Raw genomic sequence first — 16137 nt, 5'->3', positions numbered from 1 at the left:
CAGCCTCCCAGATGATCCGGAGGTCATTTTAGTTAAAAGCAAGGTTAAATAAACAAGTTTTGAACAGATAGCTTCTATGTTCTAGAATGAGAGCAAGGATGTAATGCTGAGGCTTTATAACGCATTGGTCAAACCACACTTGGAGTGTTGTGAGCAGCCTTGGGCCCCTTGTCTCAGAAAAGATGTGCTGACACTGGTGAAGGTCCAGAAGAGGTTCATGAGAATGATTCCAGGCATGAAAGGGTTAACATACGAGGAGTGTTTGATGGCTCTGGGCCTATACTCGCAGGAGTTTAGAAGAAAGAGGGTGGGGAGGAATTTAGAAAATAGTCTTCACATATTCTACTCATTTATCTCTTCTACCAAATGCATGACCATGCATTTTCTATCAAATATTGAAAGCAAACATGAGAAAATCTGCAGATGCTGGAAATTCGAGCAGCACACACAAAATGCTGGCGAACGCAGCAGGCCAGGCAGCATCTATAGGAAGAAGTACAGTTGACGTTTCGGGTCGAGACCCTTCGTCAGGACTAACGGAAAAAAGAGCTAGTAAGAGGTTTGAAAGTGGGAGGGGGAGGGGGAGACCCGAAATGATAGGAGAAGACAGGAGGGGGAGGGATGGAGCCAAGAGCTGGACAGGTGATTGGCAAAAGGGATACAAGGCTGGAGAAGGGGGAAGATCATGGGACGGAAGACCTAGGGAGAAAGAAAGGGGGAGGGGAGCACCAGAGGAAGATGGAGAACAGGCAAGGAGTTATTGTGAGAGGGAAAGAGGGAAAGAGAGAAAAAGAGAAGATAGATAGATAAATAAATAAATAAATAAATAAAGGATGGGGTAAGAAGGGGAGGTGGGGCATTAACGTAAGTTAGAGAAGTCAATGTTCACGCCATCAGGTTGGAGGCTACCCAGACGAAATATAAGGTGTTGTTCCTCCAACCTGAGTGTGGCTTCATCTTTACAGTAGAGGAGGCCATGGATTGACATATCGAAATGGGAATGGGACGTGGAATTAAAATGTGTGGCCACTGGGAGATCCTGCTTCCTCTGGCGGACAGAGCGTAGGTGTCAGCGAAACGATCTCCCAGTCTGTGTCGGGTCTCGCCAATATATAAAAGGCCACATCGGGAGCACCGGACGCAGTATATCACCCCAGTCGACTCACAGGTGAAGTGATGCCTCACCTGGAAGGACTGTCTGGGGCTCTGAATGGTGGTAAGGGAGGAAGTGTAAGGGCATGTGTAGCACTTGTTCCGCTTACAAGGATAAGTGCCAGGAGGGAGATCAGTGGGAAGGGATGGGGGGGGACGAATAGACAAGGGAGTTGCGTAGGGAGCAATCCCTGTGGAAAGCAGAAAGTGGGGGGAGGGAAAGATGTGCTTAGTGGTGGGATCCCGTTGGAGGAGGTGGAAGTTACGGAGAATTATATTTTGGACGTGGAGGCTGGTGAGGTGGTAGGTGAGGACAAGTGGAACCCTGTTCCTAGTGGGGTGGCGGGAGGATGGGGTGAGAGCAGATGTGTGTGAAATGGGAGAAATGCGTTTGAGAGCAGAGTTGTTGGTGGAGGAAGAGAAGCCCCTTTCTTTAAAAAAGGAAGACATTTCCTTCGTCCTGGAATGAAAGGCTCATTCTGAGAGCAGATGCGGAGGAGACGGAGGAATTGAGAGAAGGGGATGGCATTTTTACAAGTGACAGGGTGGGAAGAGGAATAGTCCAGGTAGCTGTGAGAGTCCGTGGGCTTATAGTAGACATCAGTAGATAAGCTGTCTCCAGAGACAGAGACAGAGAGATCAAGGAAGGGGAGGGAGGTGTCGGAAATGGACCAGGTAAATTTGAGGACAGGGTGGAAGTTGGAGGCAAAGTTGATGAAGTCAATGACTTTTGAAAGGTCTGCAAAGAGTTATCGTGGAGAGGATGTTCCTATAGTGGGAGAGTCTACGACCAGTGGGCATAGCCTCAGAATACAAAGATACTCCTTTAGAAAAGAGAGGAGGAATTTCTTTAGCCAGAGGCTGGTGAATCTGTGCAATTCATTGCCACAGACAGCTGTGGAGGACAAGTCATTGGGTATATTTAAAGTCTGGATAACTTTTTGATTAGTAAGAGCATTGAAGGTTACAGGGAGAAGGCAGGAGAAGAGGATTGCGAGGGGTAATATATCAGCCCTGATGGAACGGTAGAACAGACTCTGTGGGCCAAAGCCTAATCTTCTCCTATATGTTATGGTCCTATGGGTTCATACAGATGTAGCAGGTGAAAATCTCATGGTCACTTATGTCCGCCGCACTGTTTAACAAGATTATGGCTGAGCTGATTGTGACCTTGTCCGCATTCCTGTCTGCTCCCACCATTGAACCTCACATTCACGGAGGAATGTCCAGCAAATTCCAACCCATATTGTTACTTCTTAAAAATAATTCACTGATAAATAAATAAACCTCCCCTGCCCTCTTCTTCATCTCCCCATTCTGATCCCCTCTTACCTCTTCTCCTCACCTGTCCATCACGTCTCCTTGGTGCCCCTCCACCTTCTCTGTCTCCCATGCCCCACTCTCCTCTCCTATCAGATCCCTTCTTCTCCAGCTCTTTGCCGTTTCCTCCCGTCACCCCTCAGCTTCGTACTTAACCAGTCCTCCTCCATCCAGATGACTCCACCCATCATCTTCAGTCTTGTCCTCCTTCCCCTCCCTCATCTTCTTATTCTGGCTTCTTCCCCTTCCTTTCCAGTCCTGAAGAAGGATCTTGGCTCAAAACGTTGACGATTTATTCCCCTCCATAGATGCTGCCTGACCTGCTGAGTTTTTAGACCATAGGACAAAGGAGCAGAAGTCGGCCATTCGGCCCATCGAGTCTGCTCCGCCATTTTATCATGAGCTGATCCATTCTCCCAATTTAGTCCCACTCCCCCGCCTTCTCACCATAACCTTTGATGCCCTGGCTACTCAGATACCTATCAATCTCTGCCTTAAATACACCCCATGACTTGGCCTCCACTGCTGCCCGTGGCAACAAATTCCACAGATTCACCACCCTCTGACTAAAAAAATTTCTTTGCATTTCTGTTCTGAATGGGTGCCCTTCAATCCTTATGTTATGCCCTCTCGTACTAGACTCCCCCATCATGGGAAACAACTTTGCCACATCCACTCTGTCCATGCCTTTCAACATTCAAAATGTTTCTATGAGGTCTCCCCTCATTCTTCTAAACTCCAAGGAATACAGTCCAAGAGCGGACAAACGTTCCTCATATGTTAACCCTCTCATTCCCGGAATCATTCTAGTAAATCTTCTCTGTACCCTCTCCAACGTCAGCACATCCTTTCTTAAATAGGGAGAATAAAACTGCCCGCAGTACTCCAAGTGAGGTCTCACCAGCGCCTTATGGAGCCTCTGGCATCTTGTGTGTGCTCTGTGCTTCCTGTCAGTTTCTAATGCTGCAGGAATGCATTTCAGGTGGGGGGGGGGGTTAAGTTTGAAGGAGCCGTACAGGGTGAGTCTTTTACACAGAATGTTGTGGGTGCCTGCAACGAGCTGCTGGAGCTGCTTGGGAGACAAATAACGATGGTGGTATCTTAGAGGACCTTAGATAAAGTCACGAATGTGCAGGAGGACATGATGCAACAAGAAATATCATTCACATTAAATGCAAATTTCTGATTACCATAAGCATGGTAGCCTTTGTAAGATGAGACCTGTACGGTTTTGTTAAATCTAGCAGAATTAATTACCCTGTCATGGGAGTGGAGAATGGGCTGATTTCACTTGCTCATCAAAAAGTTGACATGAGGATGAAATCAATTAGACAAGCCTGAGTGAGTTTTGAGGGGAAGATGATATTCAAAGTCCTAAATAGTTGGTTCACTTGGTCAGAAACTGACAGGTAAATGACTAGTCTGAGTGGTTGATTGCACATCACAATATTGTTCACCGATTGATAACTCAGACACTGTCCACGTGAAGGGACATGATGGAACAGGGGCCATTGTTTGCCTTAAAGCTTGAGTCAGCACATTAACAGAAAAATAACAGACGTTTACTGGTTCACCAGCGAGACTGATAGTGGGGATGAGGATTAGGTTGTCGGATCATGGGGTCGCCTGTTGTAACCACCCAGGAGAGGGGACAATGAGGTGATGTGGGGGAGAGCAGATGCCTCTGTGGGTGCTCTGGAGTCCTTGCTGGGCAGGGGTGGCCATTCCCATTGGTGCCCCCACCCCCCCCCAGTATTCCCTCAGCAGAAGAAGAAGCCGAACCGGGGCAACATCGCATGCACCACCATTTGACAGGGCATGTGGTTGAGCGACTTGTGTTATTGTGACTGTATGTTTTCTGCTATCATAATCATGTGTGCTGTTGGTTACACGTTTTGTACCTTGTGGGGGGCAATCACATTGAAACATCGAATATTGAAGGGTGTAGATGAGTTGGATGTGGGGAGGGTGTTTCCTATAGTGGGGGAGTCTAGGAGCAGAGGGCACAGCCTCAGAGTGAAGGACCATCCTTTAGAACAGAGATGAGGAGGAATTTCTTTACCAGGGGATGGTGAATCTGTGGAATTCATTGCCACGGAAAGCTGTGGAGGCCAAGTCATTCAATATATTTAAAGTAGAGGTTGATAGATTCTTGATTACTAAGAGCATCAAAGGTTACCAGCAGAAGGCAGGAGAATGGTGTTGAAAGGGATAATAAATCAGCCATGATAGAATGGCAGAGCAGATTCGATGGGCCAAATAGCCTAATTCTACTCCTATATGTTATGGTCCTATGGGTTCATACAGACGTAGGAATGCTTATGTCTGCTGCACTGTTTAACAAGACTATGGCTTGTTAGAGTGGATTTCTTTTTGGGTAGATGATTTGTTAACACTTAAATGACTTTGGCCACCAGACTTCTATTTTTACTGCTTGACAAAGGACTGTGGATTGAGTCCACCACAATGGGCTTCCTAAAAGGTGTAAATAACCAGATGCTTCTGGTGCCTGATGCTGTAGTTTCGAAGACAGTCTTATCTATACATTATAAATATTAATTGTTTTCTATGTTAGCATGTAAAATACCAAATAAATGTATTGTGGATTGAACTAAAGGCTGTGGATACCTACACAGACATGTTGGCGTCAGAAGGAAAGGATGAAATCTGAAGGTGTGATGTTCTATGTAACTTCAAAACGGAGCATTGTCTGTAACTTGTTAGGTAGTGATTGCCTTTGTGTTTAGCATATAAATATTGAGCCCACATTTTAGCTAGCAGACCTTTCTGCGGAAAGCGTCTCCATCCGTTAAGATGCCTGCTGTACCTTGTTGTGTCGAATAAAGAAGTTGCTTTGTATCTACCAGTGATTCTCTCTCTCCGGTAATTTCATCCACGTTACAACATGGCTGAGCTGAATTTCACCTTTACTACATTCCTGTCTGCTCCCACTACCAAGTCCCACATTCACTGAGGAATGTCCAGCAAATTCCAACCCTCACAACAGGAATTCTGCAGATGCTGGAAATTCAAGCAACACACATCAAAGTTGCTGGTGAACGCAGCAGGCCAGGCAGCATCTGTAGGAAGAGGTACAGTCGACGTTTCAGGCCGAGACCCTTCGTCAGGACTAACTGAAGGAAGAGTGAGTAAGGGATTTGAAAGTTGGAGGGGGAGGGGGAGATCCAAAATGAAAGGAGAAGACAGGAGGGGGAGGGATGGAGCCAAGAGCTGGACAGGTGATAGGCAAAAGGGGATACGAGAGGATCATGCGACAGGAGGTCCGGGAAGAAAGACAGGGGGGGGGGACCCAGAGGATGGGCAAGAGGTATATTCAGAGGGACAGAGGATGAAAAAGGAGAGTGAGAGAAAGAATGTGTGCATAAAAATAAGTAACAGATGGGGTACGATGGGGAGGTGGGGCCTTAGCGGAAGTTAGAGAAGTCCATAAAAATAAGTAACAGATGGGGTACGAGGGGGAGGTGGGGCCTTAGCGAAAGTTAGAGGAAGTCCATAAAAATAAGTTTGATACTTCTTAAAAAAAGTAATTTACTGATAAATAAATGAATCTCCCCTCCCCTCTTTTTCATCTCCCCATTCTGATCCCCCTCTTACCTCTTCTCGTCATCTGTCCGTCACGTCTCCCCGGTGCCCCTCCACCTTCTCTGTCTCCCATGCTCCACTCTCCTCTCCTTCCCTTTACCCCTTCCAGCTATCACCTCCCAGCTTCTTACTTCATCCCTCCCACCCTCCCCCATCCACCTGGCTTCCAGCTAGTCCTTCTTCTCCTGCCCCCCCATCTTCTTATTCCAGCTTCTTCTCCCTTCCTTTCCAGTCCTGAAATGTCAGCTGTTTATTTCTTTCCATAGGTGCTGCCTGATCTGCTGAGTTCCTCCAGCATTCTGTGTGTGTTACTGATAAATGTGTTGTTTAGATCAAACATCTCTCATGTTTCATTTGCTTAGAGTACAACACAAGCCCTTTGAGAGACACTCTTTGAATATCAAAGTCCCCGTTATGACTGTTCCTCAAGCAGATGGTGCAGAGTGAGAATAGCTTTCAGGCTCACATCTAAAGGTAGAGCTGTGTTAACCTTCGACTGAATCTGAGCTGGACCATACCAGCAGAACTGCAATCAGTTCAGCTTCTCTATTATACAAAGTTGTAAGGAAAGGTTTAGAGGGAAGAATCGTACGTTTTTTAGTTCAAAGCAAATTTATTATTGAGGTACATATATGTCACCATATACAACCCTAAGATTTATTTTCTTGCAGGCATACACAGTAAATACAAAGAAACACAATAGAGTTGATGAAAAACTGCACACAACATATATACACAAGCAACCCAAGTACAAATAGGGAACAAATTAAGCAATAAATATTGTGGACATGAGATGACTCTCAGATTAACAATGATTTATATACCAACTCTGTCCTCGAGCACATCAACAAGTGACATCACAAAGAGAAATAAAAGTTTTCCCCAATCAGAAACCATGGATGAACAGAGAAGTTCGCCTCCTGCTCAAAGCCAGAGATTCAGTCTTCAGATTCGGAGACCGGGAGGTTTACAGCTCAACCAGGGCCAACCTGAGGAGGGGAATCTCTCAGGCTAAACACATATACAAACAAGAGAATTGAGGAGCATGTCAACTCCTCGGACCCCCAGCGCATGTGGCATGGCATACAGGTCATTACAGACTTCAAACCACCTAGTACTGTGCCCCCTTCCAGCTCTGCTTCCCTCCTTGATGAGCTCAATTACTTCTACGCTCGCTTTGACCGAGAGAACAAGGAGGTCACCCTCAAAGCGGATCTCCCACCTGGTGAACTGCCTCTCTCACTTTCCACCTCCGATGTTTGTGCCACCCTGAGCAGGGTGAATGTACGGAAGGCAGCTGTCCAGATGGAATACCTGGCCGTGTGCTCAGAGTCTGTGCAGGGCAGTTGGCCAGGGTCTTCACGGACATTTTTAATCTGTCCCTGGCCCAGGCAGTTGTCCCCACAAGCTTCAAGATTGCCACCACCATGCCAGTGCCAAAGCATTCCACTGCCACGGGCCTGAATGACTTCCGCCCAGTTGCACTCACCCCCATCATTGCAAAGTGCTTTGAGAGACTGGTTCTATCACATCTGAAATCCTGTCTGCCCACTACCCTGGACCCCCATCAATTTACCTATTGCACCAACAGGTCAACGGAGGACGCCATCTCCACGGCACTTCACTCTGCCCTGACCCACCTGGACAGCCCCAACTCTTACGTCAGAATGCTGTTCATTGACTTTAGTTCAGCATTCAATACTGTGATCCCCTCCAAGCTGATCACCAAACTTCGCCAGCTTGGTATCAGCTCATCCCTCTGCAATTGGACCTTGGACTTTCTGACTAACACACCCCAATCAGTTAAGTTAGACAACCTCTCCTCCTCCACTCTCACCCTGAACACCGGCGTGCCTCGAGGCTGTGTGCTGAGCCCTCTTCTGTACTCCCTTTTCACCTATGACTGCATTCCTGTACGTGGTTCTAACTCCATAATCAAGTTCGCAGACAACACCACGGTGGTTGGCCTGATCAGAGGGGATGATGAGACGGCCTACGGGGACGAGGTCCAACACCTGGCTGCGTGGTGTGCCGACAACAACCTGGGCCTTAACACCCAGAAGACCAAGGAGATCATTGTGGACTTCAGGCATGCCAGGAGTCACACTCATGTCCCCATCTACATCAACGGAACTGTAGTAGAGCGTGTATCAAGCTTCAAATTCCTTGGTGTCCGCATTTCCGAGGATCTCTCCTGGTCCCTGAACTCCTCCATCCTGATCAAAAAGGCGCAACAGTGCCTTTATTTCCTGCGGAGCATTAAGAAAGCTCACCTCTGTCCCAGGATACTGACGGACTTTTACCACTGTACCATTGAGAGCATACTCACTAACTGCATCTCAGTGTGGTTATGGCAATTGTCCCGTATTGGACCACAAAGCACTCCAGCGTGTGGTGAAAACTGTCCAGTGGATTATCGGCACCCAATTGCCCACCATTGAGAACATCTACCATAAATACTGCCTGGGCAGGGCGAAAAGCATTATCAAGGATGCATCTCACCCTAACCATGGACTTTTTACTCTCCTCCCATCCAGTAGGCGCTACAGGAGCCTCCACTCCCACACCAGCAGGCACAGGAAGAGCTTCTTCCCTGAGGCTGTGACCCTGCTGAACCTCTCATCACAGCTCTAAGCAGTATTGTACCCGTATTGTACTGTCTCAGTACTTTTATATTTGTGTGCTGTAGCACTTTTTATTTGCAGTTGTTTTGTAAATAACACTATTCTTTGCATTTCTGGTTAGATGTTAAATGCATTTCATTGGCTTTGTATCTGTACTCGGCAGAATGACAATAAAGTTGAATCTAACCTAATCTAATCTAAAGATTCCTAGAAAGAGACCGGAAGCCTGGGATCTTTGAACTCTGTTTCACGTGTGGTTCCAACCTAATCTCTGCCTAAAGGATGATCACAAAAGGACTTTGATAACCGAAGGGAAAGTTTGTCCTCCACTCGGTTCTCCATGTTGTCGAGGCTACGTGTCTTTCAGTAAGTGTCAACTTCACACTGATCGTGTCATCTTTCACATCAGGTGGTCCATTGTGTACGTTTCCTGATGAACTCAATGGTTCCACAGATGTATTTGTTCAGCAGGTGATATAAAAGTCTCCCAAAGGAGAGTTAGGAACAGCGATGACACTTCCAGTCCTTACCATCCACAATGACAGAGGTTTTAAAAATGCAAACACGAGGAAATCTGCAGATGCTGGAAATTCAAGCAACACACATAAAAAATGCTGGTGAATGCAGCAGGCCAGACAGCATCTTTAGGAAGAGGTACAGTCGACGTTTTGGGCCGAGACCCTTCGTCAGGACTAACTGAAAGAAGAGATAGGAAGAGATTTGAAAGTGGTTTGATCTCCTATCATTTCAGATCTCCTCTTCCCCCTCCCACTTTCAAATCTCTTACTATCTCTTCTTTCAGTTAGTCCCGATGAAGGGTCTCGGCCCAAAACATTGACTGTACCCCTTCCTATAGATGCTGCCTGGCCTGCTGAGTTCATCAGCACTTTTTGTGTGTGTTGACGGAGGTTTTACATGGTTTTTACAATACATTGACAGGCCCAACAATTTACTTCCAGTGTCAACACCCCACACAAACCTTTTCCTACCAACTCCCATCCCTCTCTGCCTCGAAATTCTTGCACATTTACATCCAATACACCTATATTATTCACTTTATCCACTGCCTGGCAAGCTCCTGACACATATAGAAAATCGGTAAAACTCCAATCTGCTATGTGACCTGAAAATCGTTAATTCTACCTCGGACTGGATTTCCTTGGCACTAATGTCATTATGTTTACTTTTGTCGTGTAAATCTAAAATATAAAACACAGAACAGTATAGCTCAATAACTTCCTTTGCTTGACAGTGTTGTGCCAACCTTTTACCCAGCATCAATCTAACCCCTTCCTCCGTTTTCCTATCATTTCATTTTTTTGACATGATCATTCTATCATTTTTCTATTACCCACAAGCTTACCTAAGTCTCTTAAATGTCCCTAATGTATCTGCCTTTGCCTAAGTTTTCTTTTGTTTATATATTAATTTTCCCCATTGTTTTAAGATTTTTGTTGATTTGGATGTGGGTGCATAAACAAAATTGAGATGATGAGATTTCACTGAAGTCTAAGTCCAAAGTACATTTATTATCTAAGCATGTATACCATACACAACCTTGAGGTTCATCTTCCTGCAGGCAGTCACAAAACAAAAACACTATAGAACCATTAAAAAAAACATAGAACAAAAACTGTCAAACACCCAAACAGCACAGCAAATGGTGCAAACGATAAAAAAGTAAACAAATAACACACAGAACATGAACTGCAGAATCTCTGAAAGAGTCCACAGCCACAGAGCCAGGTCAGAGCTGAGACGTTGAATCAGTCCAGGAGCCAGGTCAGTGCTGGGCGAGTGCCAGTCGCTGCTGGCCAAGCCATGGACCCAGTTCAGAGCTGAGTGAGACAAGTGCTGATGGCTGGAGGCCACAGCCACGGAGCCAGGTCAGTGCTGAGGCAAGACAAGTCAGTCCAGGAGCTCAATGGCTGCAGGCCACAGCCATGGACCCAGTTCAGAGCTGAGACAAGTGCTGATGGCTGCTGGCCACAGCCATGGATCCAGTTCAGAGCTGAGACAAGTGCTGATGGCTGCAGGCCACAGCTGGATTATTTTGCTTGTTGTGGAGGAGTGGAGCTAAGGTCTGGGACTGGGTGGAAAAAACAGACCCTTCAGCCCATCTAGTCCATGCTAAACTGTTATTCTGCCTAGTCCCATCAATCTGCACCTGGACCATTGCCCTCCATACCCTTCCTATCTATGTGCTTATCCACACTTCTTTTAAATCTTACATGAAAAGCCCCACAAACAGCAGTGTGACAGACATTAGATGCTTTGTTTCAGACGGTGTTGATATTATCCAGGGCATGGGAGTGGGGTGAGGGGTGGGGGGAGGGAGAGCTGTATGGGGTGATCAGATTAGATTATTTTATTGTCTGATATACTTTATACTTTATATTCGGGAGAGCACGCGCAGAGTCGCCAGATACCGGCGCCATTTTGGAAACCGTTTTTTTATATACCCATGGGCAATGAATTCCTTTGTTCACGCCAAACTCCCAGGGTCAATAGTCTACATGGTAATAATTGATACGACGGTGAGTGCAAAAGAGCAGAGAGGTGCAAAGATTATAGTGCTCTCTGGCCCAGTGTAAAAGGTTAGTGCAGTAACGAGAGTGGATTTACTGTGAAAGGTGGAGATAAGAGTTGGAGATTATGGCAGCACCACCATGAAGGGGATGTGAAAGAGGTGATTACCTCAGGAGTCTGACAGCAGTGAGGAAGGAGAGGTTCCTGAGTCTGGTCATCTGGGTTTTCAAGCTCCTGAACCTCCTGGTAGACGAGAGAAAAAGGGAATGGTTTATAGAATCAGATTTATTTTCATTGTTGTATGTCAGTGCAGTGCAATACATAAAAATCCCTATAAATCACAATAACAATGTATTAAAAAAAGTGCAACAAAGAGAAAAGTAGTGAGATAGAGTTCATGGCCACGGTCCATACAGAAATCTGACGGCGGTGGGGAAGAAGCTGTTTCTAATATGTTGAGTATGTGTCTTCAGGCTATTGTATCCCCTCCCTGACGGAGTAATGAGAAGGTGGGTGCTGAGGTCCTTCCTGATGGATGTTGCCTGCTTGAGACATCACCATTTGAAGATGTCCTCAGTGGTGGGGAGGCTGATGCTGAGAGTAGTCAGCATCTTTGATAATACTTTGGCCTTGCTGAGACAATGCTCCATGTTGGTGGACTGGATGGAAGGGAGTGACAAGCATGTGACAGTCTGAAGAGCCTTCTATCATTTCGGATCTCCCCCTCCCCCTCCCACTTTCAAATCTCTTAGTAGCTCTTCTTTCAGTTAGTCCTGATGAAGGGTCTCGGCCCGAAACGTCGACTGTACCTCTTCCCAGAGATGCTGCCTGGCCTGCTGCGTTCACCAGCATTTTGTGTGTGTAGTCTGAAGTGTGTTTTGTTCCAGAGCAGTTGTTGTACAAAGTTGAGATACAACCCATCAGGATACTTTCTATAGCATATCTGTGGAGGAACAAAATCATCTTGGAGTTCAAGTCCATAAATCCCGCAAAGTTGCCAAGAAAGTTGACAGGGTGGCTAAGAACGTATATGGTGCTTCGGCTTTCATTAGTCGGGGATTGAGTTCAAGGGTCACGAGGTAATGTTGTTACTCTATAAAACCCTGGTTAGACCACACTTGGAGCATTGAGATCAGAGTTCAAAGTAAAATTATTATCAAAGTACATACTGTCTACGTCACCATATACAACCATTGGATGCATTTTCTTGTGGGCATACACCGTAAATACAAAGAAACTGTTATGATACGTACCAGACCGTGCCAGCTTCAGGTTTTAGACACTTAACTCTCTGGATTATGGCTAGCTGGTGTGGACCCTTTAAGGATTCAAGACCATCTCGCGAATTGGCAGCCACAATTTGGTAACAAGAATCAATACTTAAGGAGCTCCTGAATGAAGGTTCAGTGCTCAATTGTCAGTTTTACTTGGATCATTGTCTAGTATCCAGTTTAGAATTTTGTTCTTGTTTCAGTCTCGCATCGCGTCTGGATTCCAGCACTTGAGTCCAACCATCGTCGCCTAGGTCTCTTGTCACAGAAACACCATAAAATTAATCAAGGTGAGTCCATAGGTTGTGGCAACAGTTAAGAATCAGAATCAGGTTTAATATCACCGGCGTATGTTGTAAAATTTGTTGTTTTTTGACAGGAGTACATTGCAATATATAGTGATAAAAACTATAAATTATTAAAGATTAAATTAAATAAGTAGTGCAATAAGAGGGAAAAATGCTGAGGTAGTGGTCATGGGTTTATTGTCCATTCAGAAATCTGATGTGGAGGGGCAGAAGCTGTTCCTGTGACAGTGGTGAGAGTGTGTGTCTTCAGGCTCTTGTACCTCGTCCTTGGCGGTATCACTGAGAAGAGGGCACGTGTCGGGTGATGGGGATCCTTAATGACTGCAGCTGCCTTTTTGAGGCATTGCCTTTTGAAGATGTCCAGGATGCTGAAGAGGCTGGTGTCCATGAGGGAGATGACTGAGTTTACAACTTCCTGCAGCCTTTTCTGTTCCTGTGCAGTTGCCCCTTCATACCAGACGGTGATGCAAACCAGCTAGAATGTACATCTGTAGAAATTTGCAAGAGTCTTTAGTGACATACCAATTATTCTCAGTGAAATATAGCCATTGTCATACCTTCTTTGTAATTGTATCAACACGTTGGGATGGAACCTCAGAGATAGACACCCAGGAACGTGAACTTGCTCACTCTTTCTACTTCTGATCCCTTGTGTGTTCCCTCATCTTACCCTTTCTTAGATCCACAATCAATCCCCTGGTCTTACTGCCGATGAATGCAAGTTTGTTGCTGTGACCCCACTCAACCAGCTGATATACCTTGCTTCTGTACACTTCCTTGTCACCATCTGAAATTCTGCCAACAGTGGTTGTGTTATCGGTATTTATAGATGGCATTTGAGCTGTGTCTAGCCACACAGTCGTGGGTGTGGCTAAGCACTCGTCCTTGAAGTACGACGGCGTTGATTGTCAGTGAGGAGGGGATGTTATTTCCAATCTGCACTGAATGTGATCTCCTGGTGAAGAAATCAAGGATCCAGTAGCAGAGGAAGGTAATGAGGACCTGGTTTTGGAGTTTCTTGATTAGGGCTGAAGGTAAGATTGTGTTGAACATTGAGCTGTAATCAATAAACAGCAGCCTGATGTAATTATTACTATTGTCCAGTGATCTAAGGCAGAGTGGAGAGCCAGTGAGATTACATCTGCTGTAGATCTATTGTGCGATAGGCAAATTGTAGTGGGTCCAGGTCCTTGCTGAGGCAGGATTTGATTCCAGCCATAATCAACTTCTCAAAGCATTTCATCACAGTAGATGTGAGTGCTACAGGGTGATAGTCATTGAGACAGCTCACCCAGCTCTTCTTAGGCACTGGTATGTTTCTGAGCGTGGGATAGCAAGGTAGCATTCTTGATATTGGTATAATAGTGGTCAAGTGTGTTGGCTCCTCTGGTTCCACAGGTGATAGTTGTTCAGAGACTTCTTCAAGCTGGCCTGGTTGAAATCTCCCACATGATGGGGAAGGCATCAGGGTGCACTGTTTTGTGCTTGCTGATTACGATGCTCAGCTCCTCCAGAGCCTGCACGACACTGGCCTGAGGTGGAATGTACACCACTGCACCGATGGCAGAAAACTTGCTTGGCAGATAAAATGAAATTTTGACCACTAGATGTTCCAGGTCAGGTGAGCAGGACTGAGACAGAACTGTTATGTTTGTGCACCACGATGAGTTAATCATAAAACATACTTCACCTACTCTTCCTTTTAAGGGACTGAGCCATCCTGTCTTTACAGAGAATGGTGAAGCAATCGAGCTGCAACATTGCATCCAAAATGCAATGGATTAAGCCACGGTTCCATGAAGTAAAGTACAGAGCAGTTCCTGATATCCATCTGGTACAGCAGGTACAGCAATCTATTTTATTTTCAGAGACTGTACATTTGCCAGCAGGATAGTCAAGAGTGGAAGTCTAAAGCCTCTATGTTTCTCTCGAACTTGTAGACTGGTGTGGCATCCTCTCACTTCTGCTTTCTTATAGGGGAACTGCACATGTTGTCTGAAGTTTGTTGTTGTATCAGAGGGACATTAGGAACACGTGCCTCCTTTGTTTCATGGAATCCTGGTTAATCCCCTCTGTACAGGGCACAGCAATTCAGATTGACGGGTTCACTATGCGCTGTCACTCACTATGACTGTTGAGTCTGTCAAGAGCAGAGGTGGAGCAGTATGCCTCATGATCAACTCCTCTTGGTGCACAAATGTATCAGTCTCCCAAACTTGCTCACCAGATCTGGAATATTTCACAATTAAGTGCTGGACATTTTACCTGCCGTGAGAGATTTCTGTGATAACTTTGGCACATTCTACCTCAGGCTAATGTCAAACAGGCTCTAGATGATCTGAGCAATGGCATCTACATGCATGAAAGAACACACCCTCATGCCTTCACTATTGTTTTGGGAGATTTTAACCAGGCCGGCCTGAAAAAAAGCCACTAAACAATTACCATCAACAGATCACTTGCAGTACCAGAGGAAACAACACACTGGACCACTGTTACACCACCATCAAGAATGCCTACCGTGCTATTCTACGCCCTCACCTCGGGAAGTCTGATCACCTGGCTGTACTTCTACTCCCTGAGTACAGGCAGAGACTGAAGACTGCAGCACCAGTAGTGAGGACCAAGAAGGTACGGACAAGAGAAGCACAGGGGTACTTTCAGGACTGCTTTGAATTGGTGGACTGGACTGTATTCAGGGATTCATCTTTGAACCTGGATGAGTATGCTGCAGTTGTTACAGACTTCATTAAAACCTGTGTGGATGAGTGTGTGCCTACAGAGACCTACTGTACATTCCCAAACCAAAAGCTGTGGATGAACCAGGAGGTACGTTGTCTGCTGAAGGCTAGATCTGTGGCATTCAAGTCTGGCAAGATAGACCTGTACCAGAAAACCAGGTATGATTTGTGGAGGACTATTTCAAGGGTGAAGAGACAATATTGAATGGGGTTGGAGGTGACATCAGATGTACGACAACTCTGGCAGGGTGTTCAAGACATTACTTCCTACAAAGTGAAACCCAATATCATGAATGGCGGCGATGCTTCACTACCAGATGAACTCAATGTCTGCTATGCACACTTTGAAAGGGAGAATACAACTACAGCTGTGAAGATTCCTGCTGCACCTGATGACCCTGTGATCTCTGTCTCAGAGGCCGACGTTAGGCTGTCTTTAAAGAGAGTGAACCCTCGCAAGGCGGAAGGTCCCGATGGAGTACCTGGTAGGTTTCTGAAAACCTGTGCTAATCAGCTAGCGGGAGTATACAAGGACATTTTCAACCTCTAACTGCTATGGGCAGAAGTTCCCACTTGCTTCAAAAAGGCA

The 16137-nt window shown here is 45.8% G+C and overlaps 1 long non-coding RNA gene across 6 annotated transcripts in view; it reads left to right on the top strand.

The window, feature by feature from the left end:
- The window catches only part of LOC134359750 (uncharacterized), a 134737-nt gene that overhangs the window by 78807 nt on the left and 39793 nt on the right, over positions 1-16137 (top strand). For 2 of the 6 annotated variants that reach the window (XR_010021193.1, XR_010021192.1), the window contains exon 3: positions 12703-12789. The exons of 3 other annotated variants lie outside the window; for them this stretch is intronic. This is a non-coding gene — a long non-coding RNA (uncharacterized LOC134359750). Of the gene's footprint in view, positions 1-8902; positions 9066-12702; positions 12790-16137 lie in introns of all 6 variants that reach the window. One more of the 6 variants, XR_010021194.1, reaches the window with a different exon arrangement.

Source organism: Mobula hypostoma, chromosome 21 (genome assembly GCF_963921235.1).
Source record: "Mobula hypostoma chromosome 21, sMobHyp1.1, whole genome shotgun sequence".
Lineage (NCBI taxonomy): Eukaryota > Metazoa > Chordata > Chondrichthyes > Myliobatiformes > Myliobatidae > Mobula > Mobula hypostoma.
Note: the sequence above shows the minus strand (reverse complement) of the source record. Positions and strands in the feature narration are given on the sequence as shown.